The following is a 12,598-nucleotide window of genomic DNA, read 5'->3' as shown; positions in this document are numbered from 1 at the left end:
ACAATCGTTTCATGCTACTTCATTTTATTAAACATTGTAAGTATTACATCAGTTTTAAAATGTCGAGCAATCTTCTGCCACATATAGAATTTTTTAAATGGACAATGTACATTTTTATACTTATTTCATTGAAATAATGAAATAAGTATAAAAATGTACATTGTCCATTTAATTAAAAAATTCTATATGTGGCTGAAGATTGCTCGACATTTTAAAACTGATGTAATACTTACAATAAAATGAAGTAGCATGAAAAAATTGTACTACACTACCTTCGATATATATAGTGGTAACATCGGTTCCTGTGGAACAGCTATGTTTAAGTGGCAATAAATGTTAATTCTCAGTATAGTTATTGCTTTTATCTCTTATAGAGATTTTCTTAACTAGTCAATTTGCTTCATAATCAACTACTTTTATTTCTTTAAAAACTTAAGTTTTTTACATTGTTTTCCTATGAATCTCACTGATTCATATTTTCTATCAAATCTTGCCACTTTTTTAACACTTACTGTATATTCTTAGTATTATTTCTCAAGGGGAATCCATTAACGGGGAAAGAAAAAACTCAAGTGACTAATGGTTTGGACTGGTTTATTTTTTCCAAACAGGGATCTTAATTTCTATTTGTTATCTCTGGTTGTTATTGTTCAGCCCCACTTCAACTCTGAACAGACCTATACCTAAAGGCATTCCAGTCATCACCGTTGTTTTTTCCCTTTGTGCAGAGAACCCAGGATCACATTATTTAATGATATATAGTGTGATTTGAGAGAAATTTGGCTGCTTTTTCTATCAGGTTAGCAACCATATAAACGTTCACTTGTTAACTCATGGTATCAATAGAGATATAGTGATGTTAAATGCAACAGTGATAGTAAAAAAATCTTACACGGAGATGTTCTTTTAAATTCTCTCAAAAGAAAAAAGCATTTCAGAGATTCTCTTTATGATACAGTGTCTGAGTTGTTCAAATTCTGAACTTTGTAATGCAAAATTCAGGAGTTCATTCATCAGCAAAGGCAGCATATTGTTAATTTAAACCAGGGGTCCCCAACCATTTTCTATCTATGGACCTTATTGATTATTACTTTATTCTAGAGGACCCCCATAGCCATTTGATATTTAAAAACTAGTTTTACAGAATCTTCTTCCAAAATTGCTAGTCTGTATTTTACACATTAGCTTGTGTAGGTTGAACTATGTAAAATGCTAGAGAAAGAAACTTAGCTGTTTCTTGCAATAAATACCAATACATGCATCAAAAGCAAAGTTTGTTGAGTAATCCTTAAACTATTATCGTGGATCCTCAATTTACTGTTTAGTCGTGTGGACCCACAAAATTTTGTACGGACCATTGATTTAAACATTAGTTTTACTCAGTCAGTCATGTGCATTGAAACTCCAGAAGTTCATCATCATATATGCATGTATACACTTCCACACAGATGCATACACATACATACTCTCCCTTTCTTTCTCTCTCTCTCTCTCTCTATATATATATATATATGTGTGTGTGTGTGTGTGTATGTTGATTACTTGGACTTTAATGATGATAGCATTTTAATGGGCATTCTCCATATTTTCAATTGTTCAGTTGATCGATTGAGTAAACTGAAACATGAACGCACCAATAATGGATATCAGAAATGGCTGTAAGTCTGTAATGCACAAACAAATGTATAAAGCTTATGGCTGCAGTCAAATGACAAACAAGTAAAAGAAGAATAAAAGAATGTATAGTTGAAATTTATAGGAAAACAAAAGATGATGACAGGTGTGTGAACAACAAGCAAGTGTATTAGTTTGACTCTCGGGAAAAATGAAAAAGTATTTTATGTTTCAAGCCTATGCTCTCCAACAGAAAGGAATAAGAGAAAATAAGCAGGGAAAAAATAAATAAAACTCATAGATTTCAACAGTCCATTATGTGTGTGTGCTTGGGGTTACTCTAACTCCTCCCAAACCGTCCAACTGATTTCAATGATTTTTGGCATATAGGTTGATCACATGCCCTGAAGTTCAAATAAGGCAGGAATTTCTTGAAAACTCGATAATGCTCAGTTGGCATCGATTTTTATGAGTTCAATCGGGCGTTTAAATGGAAATTCCCATAACGATGTTATTTTTCCTGCAGCTTTTGCACTGTTTGTCCAATTTTGATGAAAATTGATGAGTAAGCAATGCCGGGTACAACAGCTAGTGTATGTATATATATATATATATATATATTTGAAAAAGGAAAAGAGTGACTTCACTGGTAGTTCTAATTAATTTTCTTTCTAATAATATATAATCTCATTTTACAGCTTAATTTGTAGATCTGGTAAGTTCTTTGTTAACTTTGGAGGGGAGATTTTTTAAAAGATTCCTTGTTAACTTTTCTGGAGAACTTTCTCACATTCATAGGTGGCAGTTCCCAAACTGATCTTCAGGTTGTGTTGTAATAAGTGTGTGAGTGAATAAGTGTGTGATGAATCAGAGCTGAAAGAAATTATTGAATGGTAAAAAGAAGATAATTGATTGAGGGTGGAATTAGGAGGTGGTGGGATGTTTAAGGAGTGTTTTATGAAGGGTTTGTGAAAGTTTCCTTCTGTTGGTTTCATTTGGTGGAAAATATAATGGTCAAGTGTTTTTCAGATTCTCTTATGGCTGAATCAACTACATTAATTTTATAAAGAGTAACTTCAGTAATTTTCTATAATAAAGATGAGTTTAGGTGTGTGTCTGGGGGTAGTGAATGTTAAGGAGGTATAAGATACATGTCTTTTGATAAAAATGGGATGATAGAGAGAGAGAGAGGAGAGAGAGAGAGAGAGAGAGAGAGAGAGAGAGAGAGAGAGAGAGAGAGAAAGGGACGAAAAAACAAAAACCTAAGGGTAGACTTGGAATGCTTGTTGATAGAAATGTATTTTTTATATTCATATCTTGGTTTGGGAGGGGAGGTGGTGAAGAGATCATGCTAGCTCACATATTTACTTCCCTACATATAAACAAGCAAAAAGTATACATACATATGTGTATATATATATATATATATATATATACATACATAGCTATATACATATATACACTTACATACATACATACGACTTGAAAATTGTTAGAAGTTATGGTTCAAAATTATTTTTACCGCTATTCGCTGGTGCCCCAGGGGAAAATAATTTGACGAAAATACACCTAGGGTCGTGACGAATGTCCTCCTAAAATTTGAGCACCATGCATGCTAATTTATGCATGTGCATAAATTACATTCACGTACACACACACACACACACACACACATCCTGTTTTTTATATATACAGATTAGAAAATTAAATTAATTAGAATTACCAGTGATGTCATTGTTTTCCTTATTCCAATATACCTAACTGTACTAAGGATTTTACACATTTTCCAATATATAAGGCACAGGAGTGACTGTATGATAAGAAGCTTGCATCCCAACAACATAGTCCTGAGTTCAGTCCCACTGTGTGGCACCTTGGGCAAGTGTCTTCTGCTGTAGCCTCAGGCTGACCAAAGCCTTGTGAGTGATTTGGTAGATGGAACCTGAAAGAAGCCTGTCATATATATATATATTTATATATATATGTGCGTGTGTGTGTGTGTGTGTGTCTGTATTTGTCGCTTGACAAGTGATGATGTATCTACATTCCCATAACTTAGCGGTTCAGCAAAAGAGACCTATAGAATAAGTACTAGGCTTACAAAGAATAATCCTGGGGTTGATTTGTTTGACTAAAAGCAGTGCTCCAGTATGGCCGCAGTCAAATGACTGAAACAAGTAAAAGAATATATATATATAGACAGACATAATATCTATATGTGCTTGTATTTGTCATTCACCACTGCTTGCCAATCTGTGTTGGTGTGTTTATGTCCCTGTAACTTAGTGGTTTAGCAAAAGAGACCAATAGAATAAGTAACAGGCTTTAAAAAGAAACAAATAGAAAAGCCCTCCGGTCAGTTTGTTCCACTAAACTACTAAAAGCAGTGCCCCAGCATGGCCACAGTCCAATGACTGAAATAAGTAACAAATAAAATTCATATTTACATTTCAAGTTGTTGAAACTTTGGACATTAGACATATATAATTAGTTCAAACAGAGAAAAATAATCTGCATAGGAATTTTCTCAAAATAAAAATTATTAAAGAGAAGTTATTGTCAGTAAAGATTATGTCTGATGAATCCTAAATTGTAAATTTTGTCCAGTTAATAACTACTAGTAGATATGTGATTTTATAACAAAATTTTATTTTTTACATTAACACGAGAATTCAGATATTCAAGAAAGAAGAAATAAGCTTGTGTTCCCTGGTCTCTTCGGTGTAGCGTCAACAAGTGTCAGCCGGCAACTGACTGACTTGTCATATTTAAAGGGATAAATTTGACAAGTCAGTCAGTCGCCAGCTGACACTAGTTGACCCTACACTGAAGAGGCCAGAGAACAGAAGAAAGAAGAAGAAAGAAGACCTGCACCCAACACCAGAGCTGAAGACACTTCTGAAAGGAGGGGCCCCAGCACGTGAAAACAGTAGAGGAGTAGGGGCCGAAACCAGACGTGGTTCCTCCTGATGATGTCTTGAGCTAACTGGACCCTATAAAAAAGCTGTTGTGGTAGCCGACCACGAAACACAGTTGTAATTCCTACTAATAGATGTTACAAAATCACATAACAAAATTTACTTTTTACTTTAACATAAGGATTCAGATATTCAAGAAAGAAGAAATAAGCTTGTGTGACGTCTGGAACTTTCTCAAGGATACTGATGACACATGAAATGAATTGGCTTCTAATGGGAAATTGAATATGATTTACACTCAGTTGACTGGTAGTTTATCTGTAAGCTATATCACTTAGAACACCCTATGTAATTTTCTTTTGCACTAGAATTTACTAAGAAAGAAAGAAAGGAAAAGAAAAAAAAAACAGTGTATATCTAGTGTGTGTGTGTGGTTTTCTCTAAAAATAAATAGAATTTACCATCAAACAGAAATGCAATGCTTTCATGTGAATTATTAATGTGTCAGTGAGTGTGGCTGTTTAGTTAAAAAGCTTTCTTTCCAACCATGTGCCTTGCATTTGGTCCCACTTTGCAGTACCCTGGGTAAATGTCATCTTGTATAGCAGTCAAAGCCATATGAGTGGATTTGGTAGATAGAAACTGAAAGCTGTGTATATGTAAATTTAGTTGTGTATGTCTTAGTGTGAATGCTCATTGAGACATTATATGATGGTTATAAATGAGCATCATCTTCATAGAACCAATAATGTTTCCATTTACTCTTTTACTGATCTCATTGCCAACTCTCACCTTACTAACAGCATCTCCGTACAAGGCTCGTACATCTCTCACAAGCCATTCCTCTATACTCCTTTTACTCTTTTACTTGTTTCAGTCATTTGACTGTGGCCATGCTGGAGCACCACCTTTAGTCAAGTAAATCAATCCCAGGGCTTATTCTTTGTAAGCCTAGTACTTATTCTATCGGTTCTCTTTTGCCGAACCACTAAGTTACTGAGACGTAAACACACCAGCATCGGTGGTCAAGCTATGTTGAGGGGACAAACACAGACACACAAATATATACACACACACAAACATACACACACACACATATATATATATATATATATATATATATATATATACACACACATATATACGATGAGCTTCTTTCAGTTTCCGTCTACCAAATCCACTCACAAGGCTTTGGTTGGCCTGAAGCTATAGTAGAAGACAGTTGTCCAAGGTGCCATGCTGTGGGGCTGAACCCGAAACCATGTGGTTAGGAAGCAAGCTACTTACCACACAGCAACTTCTACGCCTGTTTCTCCAAAAAAAGAAAAGAAAATGTGTCTGGTTATGAGGAAATATTACCATGCTTGGAAACAAGCAGGATATCCAACTGTAGAAATTCTGCTTTAACAAATTCTATCTGACCCATGAAAAGCATGGAAAAGTTGACATTAAATAGTGTGTGTGTGTGTGTGTGTGTGTGTGTGTATGTATGTGTGTGTACAGTGGATGGTTAGGAAACATGTACATGGAAGAGAGAATATATAGGGATACAACAGTTCTGGAGAGGAAGGTTTGGGCATTATGCCTGTTACCAAAGTCAGGTGATGAGACACATTGGGAATGATGGAAAGGAAGTGAGCTGATTTACACTGAGATCAATTGCCATAAAGAGTTTGAAAAGAGCAGATACTAAATCAATATTGTCATTGGGTCAAGTTTACTAAAATTCACATAACTCTTCTCTCATTTCTGTCTTACACGACATTTGCCAGATTATTTCGATATCATCTTGTGTCAATGTGTGTTTTTGCAGGGAAGCCAATAAAATTTTGACCATGGCGCAGGAGTGGCTGTGTGGTAAGTAGCTTGCTAACCAACCACATGGTTCCGGGTTCAGTCCCACTGCGTGGCATCTTGGGCAAGTGTCTTCTGCTATAGCCCCGGGCCGACCAATGCCTTGTGAGTGGATTTGGTAGACGGAAACTGAAAGAAGCCTGTCGTATATATATATATATATATATGTATATGTGTGTGTGTGTGTTTGTGTTTGTCCCCCTAGCATTACTTGACAACCGATGCTGGTGTGTTTACGTCCCCGTCACTTAGCGGTTCGGCAAAAGAGACCGATAGAATAAGCACTGGGCTTACAAAGAATAAGTCCCGGGGTCGATTTGCTCGACTAAAGGCGGTGCTCCAGCATGGCCGCAGTCAAAATGACTGAAACAAGTAAAAGAGTAAAGAGTAAGAGTAATGTTGAACTATCAAGTGTTGGAGGTAACAAACCAGCTGCTCCTTACTTCTCTAGCATTGTCCTACAAAACAAATTCTTCTTTTTCTAATGATGTCTGACACTGTAGGTAGCTTAATGTATACGGTATAGTTGAAATGACTATCTAGACAGAGAGAGATAGGGTACATCTCAGTAATGGACAACTTATTGTTGAGTATTAGAGAGTGATGGTTGGCATTAGAAAGAGCATCTGGCTGTAGATACCTTGCCAAATCAGATCAGAACCTAGTGCAGCTCCCTGGTTTACCAGTTTTCATTTAAACCGAACAACCTATGCCAGCATGGAAAACGGATGTTATATGATGATGATGTATTCATTTAAAAACTAGGCTTAGGAGTGGCTGTGTGGTAAGTAGCTTGTTTACCAACTACATGGTTCCAGGTTCAGTCCCACTGCGTAGCATCTTGGGCAAGTGTCTTCTACTATAGCCTCAGGTCAACCAAAGCCTTGTGAGTGGATTTAGTAGACGGAAACTGAAAGAAGCCCGTCGTATATATATGTATATATGTGTGTGTATATGTTTGTGTGTCTGTGTTTGTCCCCCCCCAACATCGCTTGACAACCGATGCTGGTGTGTTTACGTCACTGTAACTTAGCGGTTTGGCAAAAGAGACCAATAGAATAAGTACTAGGCTTACAAAGAATAAGTCCTGGGGCGATTTGCTCGGCTAAAGGCAGTGCTCCAGCATGGCCACAGTCAAATAACTGAAACAAGTAAAAGAGTAACTTGCAGTGCTGTCTCTAAATTCTATCAAAACTCAATAGAGGTAAACTTATAAGTGGAAACACTGTTCTAGTTGTGTTTTGGGCTGAAGTATATTTTTGCTTTGGAAAAATAAAACCTTTGAAATTTTAACTATTTAGTATATTCATGCTCACCATAAGAGGTTGTCAGAAGCAGTAAGACCCAGCACAATGCTTCCCAACCTGGGATCAAAAACCCCTGGTGGTTCACAAAGGTAGTACTGGGAATCTGTGAACTAGATTCAAAATTTCATATATAAATATATACACAAGTCAAGCATATCAAAAGGGGTCCATTGGAAAACTCATTTAAATAAAAGGATTGGGAACTACTGTTGAGAACCACTGTGAAAAGGGTAGGAACCACTGACCTAGCATTTGTAGAGAATATCTGAACAAGGGGAATTTAACAATGGGAAAGTACCAGCGAGTGATTCCTAGTTGGGACTATTCCTGTTATAGAAAGGGAAATCCACATTACATCTTCACTTCTCTTGTCCTAGTTGTTTTGGTTTAGCCCAGCTTAAACCCGATTTAGAAGACCACAGACCAAAGGCATTATAGTGGCGTCCATCCTGTCTTTTCTCCATGTACTGGGAGCCAGGGTTAGATTTTTTATTGATAGAATATTATTTGGTGGAGATTTGGAAGCTATTTCTCACAAAGTAAGCAGCTGTGGAAGGCCATCAAATGCAATAAATTTTAGTACTTGTGGCGATTTTAAAGTAGTGGTCATAACAACAAATTGGAAGAGTCATTAGTGAGTCAGACTCAATGTTTCACAGTTTTGTTCTGAGTCTTCGTAATCTCAGTTTTCAAAACCCATCATGATCAATGCCATTTTTCTTCTTTTTGGGAACAGATAAAAAATTACCAGCCAAGAATGGTGAACTGGTAGAAACAGAGTGTTAAATGAGATACTTGTTCCAACTCATCATGTTCTTAGTTCAGATCTTGTTGTGGCCTATTTGGGTGATAGACTTAATCCATCACCCAGCCCAACTTCCATATGACTCTTGGGCCATGACTCCAGTTGAGTGTATTTTCTTCCCCCCATTCCACCAGTCTTAGAGTCCTTGAGTAAAGTGACATGGGTACTGCCCTCCCATCCTGACTAAAACATAAGAGAAAATTATAACTATGTTTTTAAAATGTTTAATATCTTCGCTTTTGACATTGTTAGAAACAATGACAGCTAGACAACATCGAATCTAATGACCAAAACAACAGCTGACTTCTCTTTCAAATCCAAATAACTGGTGTCATTTTTATTGTTTGACATTTGAACTCATCTGTTTCCATTTTTCCTTTCGCTAATTCCGTTATATGAATATTATATTATGCCATTTTAATCACAAATCATTTGTGACACAAAGATTTGGGCAATTATAATTTTCTTTCTATCCCATTAGCATTACGAAGACATATACATATATATATATACATATATATATATATATATATATATATAATGTTGTCAATTTGTATTGTATATGTATGGTAGCCAGTGTGTACAATTATTCAGTTGCTGTTTTTATTTTGTATGGCATCTAAGAACTATCCTTAATCCCTTTCTCTCAGTCTCTATCTGTATTGCTATGGAACAAGATTAGGATGAAACACTTAACAGTGATCAATAAATGATGATCATCATGATAAGCAGCAGCAGCGTGGAGGCGCAATGGCCCAGTGGTTAGGGCAGCGGACTGGTGGTCGGTGGATCGCGGTTTCGATTCCCAGACCGGGCATTGTGTGTGTTTATTGAGCGAAAACACCTAAAGCTCCATGAGGCTCCAGCAAGGGGTGGTGGCGACCCCTGTTGTACTCTTTCGCCACAACTTTCTCTCACTCTTTCTTCCTGTTTCTTGTCCCCGACTTCTTACGCAACCGCTGAGCCTGGATGCGCATTCATCCATCCGTCGATGCTCTCAGTGTCGGGGGTCGACCTGCTTTCTCTTCTGCGGGTCTTACGAATAGCAATGGACCACATTTCGGACTTCTCTCACTACTGGGATGAACACCTCTTTGCTCAACAAACAAACATGCAACAGCAGCAGCATGTGCTGCAGAAAATCCCCTTTAACCCGTGCTTGCATAGGTTAAAGAATCTTCTACATGCTGTCTTACCACACATTGCAGTCCCTTGTCATTTACTTCATGAAATCAGCCTTTGCCTCATCTTCCTCAGTCTTCATCTTTTGTAGGTTTTCTTCCACATACATTTCGTTTTTGGATTTGGTTTGCAAGATTCTTCATATGAGTTTGTTTGTTGAAACATTCTTTGGTGTCTGGGGAGAGTCATTTTCTTTTTGTGCCTTATAATGTAACACACTCACCGGTAAAATTTCCACTTATTCCTTATTTTAATTTTCTTAAAATTTTCATTGCATTTTGCAACATTTTTCAATAGTCTTCAAGAGACAAGACTATTGAAAAGGTTGCAAGATGCAACGAAAGTTTTAGGAAATTAAAATAAGGAATAAGTGGAAATTTTACCGGTGAGTGTGTTATATTATAAGACACAAAAAGAAAATGACTCTCCCCAGCCACAATAGAATTCCACACATTGTTTAACATTTATTTACCTACTACAATCCTCTTCTATTGACATCACATGCCTGAACTAACAGAGTCTTCCTTTCTGGTTCCCCTTATTCCCAGTATTTTTTTTTTCAGCATATTTGTACTTTGTCATTCATACACACGCAGATTACAAATCCAGCAGAACATACTTTCTTCTTTTCCTTCCAATCTCCATACTGCAGACACATTTTCAATGCCCATATTTCATGACCCCGCACTTCATAAAAGAGCATAATATGATCTGCCCTTTACTTGTAGAAATAATCATTTTGTTGCCAGCAAATGTAACAAATCCTTGAACTCTCTTTACTCTGTTCTTATTCTAGCTACTGTTCTTTTAGAACAAACCATTCCACAGCTAAATAGGTCACCTAGGTAACAAAAGCTATCAACTACTTCTTGGGAACCCTTGTGAATAAATTTCATGACTGATTTTATTGCCAATAGCTCTTGCATATCTACTGTATGAAATCCTTGTAAATTGCTTGTTATCCTACAGTACTTATGTGTACTTATAATTTACACTGAATATACTGTAGGGAATTCCTACGGATTCCTTTTCTGCATACTGAGCAGAACTACTTTTTAACCCTTTCGTTACTGTATTTATTTTGAGATGCTCTGTGTTACTTTCAATTATTTTAAATATAACAAAGAATTTAGTAAAAGAACTTAGTTATCATTCAGTTAGTGTTAGGAACATAAATTGTGACTAAGGTTTGGTGGAAGATTTTAATTAAGAACTTGAAAACAAGACATTTGTACTCAGAGCCAGAGCCGGTTTCAGCCTGGTTGGTAACGAAAGGGTTAAATGGATACTGTTGTATTTGCTAGTTTTAGTGTAAAGCCTTTCTGTTAAAGATTTGCTTTTATGATTATAATTTTTTCTCTAATTTTTTAATGCATTTAACAATGAGAACTAGATCATTGGCATACAAAAGCTTATATGAACAGCTTATATTGAATCCCTGTGTTATGGCCTAAAAGGGGGCTTGATGGACACTTAGCTGTTTGCTAAAATTTTTTCACTGATCTCATTGCCAACTCTCACCTTACTAACAGCATCTCTGTACAAGGCTCGCACATCACTCACAAACCATTCCTCTATACTCCTTTTACTCTTTTACTTGTTTCAGTCATTTGACTGTGGCCATGCTGGAGCACTGCCTTTAGTCGAGCAAATCAACCCCAGGACTTATTCTTTGTAAGCCTAGTACTTATTCTATCGGTTCTCTTTTGCCGAACTGCTTAGCTACAGGGATGTAAGCACACCAGCATCAGTTGTCAATCGATGTTGCGAGGACAAACACAGACACACAAACACACACATATATGTATATACATATATGCAACGGGCTTCTTTCAGTTTCCGTCTGCCAAATCCACTCACAAGGCTTTGGTCAGTCCGAGGCTATAGTAGAAGACACTTGCCCAAGGTGCCATGCAGTGGGAAACTGAACCTGGAACCATGTGGTTCGTAAGCAAGGTACTTACCACACAGCCACTCCTGCACCTATATCTAGATTTCTTAGGGAACCTCAAACCACAGAACATGGAATACAAACATGTTTGGTACAGATTCCACATAATGATTATTATTAGGGGAGTGAGTTGGCAGAGTTGTTTACATGCCAAGCAAAATGCTTAGCAGCATTTCATTCAGCTTTATGTTCTGAGTTAAAATTCTGCCTAGGTTGACTTTGCCATTCATCCTTTTGGGATCCATTAAATAAGTACCAGTTGAATTCTGGGGGTCAATGTAATCCACTTACCCATTCCCCTGAACTTGCTAACTTGGTGCCAAAATTTGAAACCTTTTTGGCAGTAAGCTGGTGGAATGGTTAGAGCATCAGAAAAAGTGCTTTGCAGTATTTCTTTTGGTTCTTTCATTCTGTGTTCAAATGTAGCCAAGGTCAACTTTGCCTTTTATCTTTCCAGGATCAATAAAATAAATCACCAGTCAAGTATCAAGATTGGTGGTATTAATCACCTCTCCTTGAGACTGTTGGCATTGTACCAAAATTGAAAAAAGAATTATTGTTATTGTTATTATTATTATTATTATTATTATTATCATTATTTTAAAGGCGACTAGCTGATAAGATTGTTAGCATGCTGGGCAAAATGCTTAGTGTCATTTCGTCTCTTTACGTTCTGAGTTCAAATTCTGCCAAGGTCAACTTTGCTTTTTATCCTTTCAGGATCAATGAAATAAGTACCAGTTGAGCACTAGGGTCCATGTAATTGATTCTCCCCCTCCTCTGATCTTGCTGGATTTGTACCAAAATTTGAAATCATTATTATTATTGAGTGAGAGAGCAGTGTGTGCCATCAAAGTGACACTGGGGTACAAATATACGAAGCCCAATATACCCATCATTGCTACCTATCTGATAAGGGTACACCTGGCACATGCATCACAACTATATGTGCACGACATGGTGACTT

General features: G+C 36.8%; 1 protein-coding gene across 3 annotated transcripts in view; it reads left to right on the top strand.

Moving 5' to 3' along the window:
* Positions 1 to 12,598, top strand: part of LOC115209653 — a 909,254-nt gene that overhangs the window by 799,769 nt on the left and 96,887 nt on the right. The gene's annotated exons all lie outside the window — the stretch shown is intronic.

This window comes from Octopus sinensis, linkage group LG3 (assembly GCF_006345805.1).
Source record: "Octopus sinensis linkage group LG3, ASM634580v1, whole genome shotgun sequence".
NCBI classification, from domain to species: Eukaryota; Metazoa; Mollusca; class Cephalopoda; order Octopoda; family Octopodidae; genus Octopus; species Octopus sinensis.
Note: the sequence above shows the minus strand (reverse complement) of the source record. Positions and strands in the feature narration are given on the sequence as shown.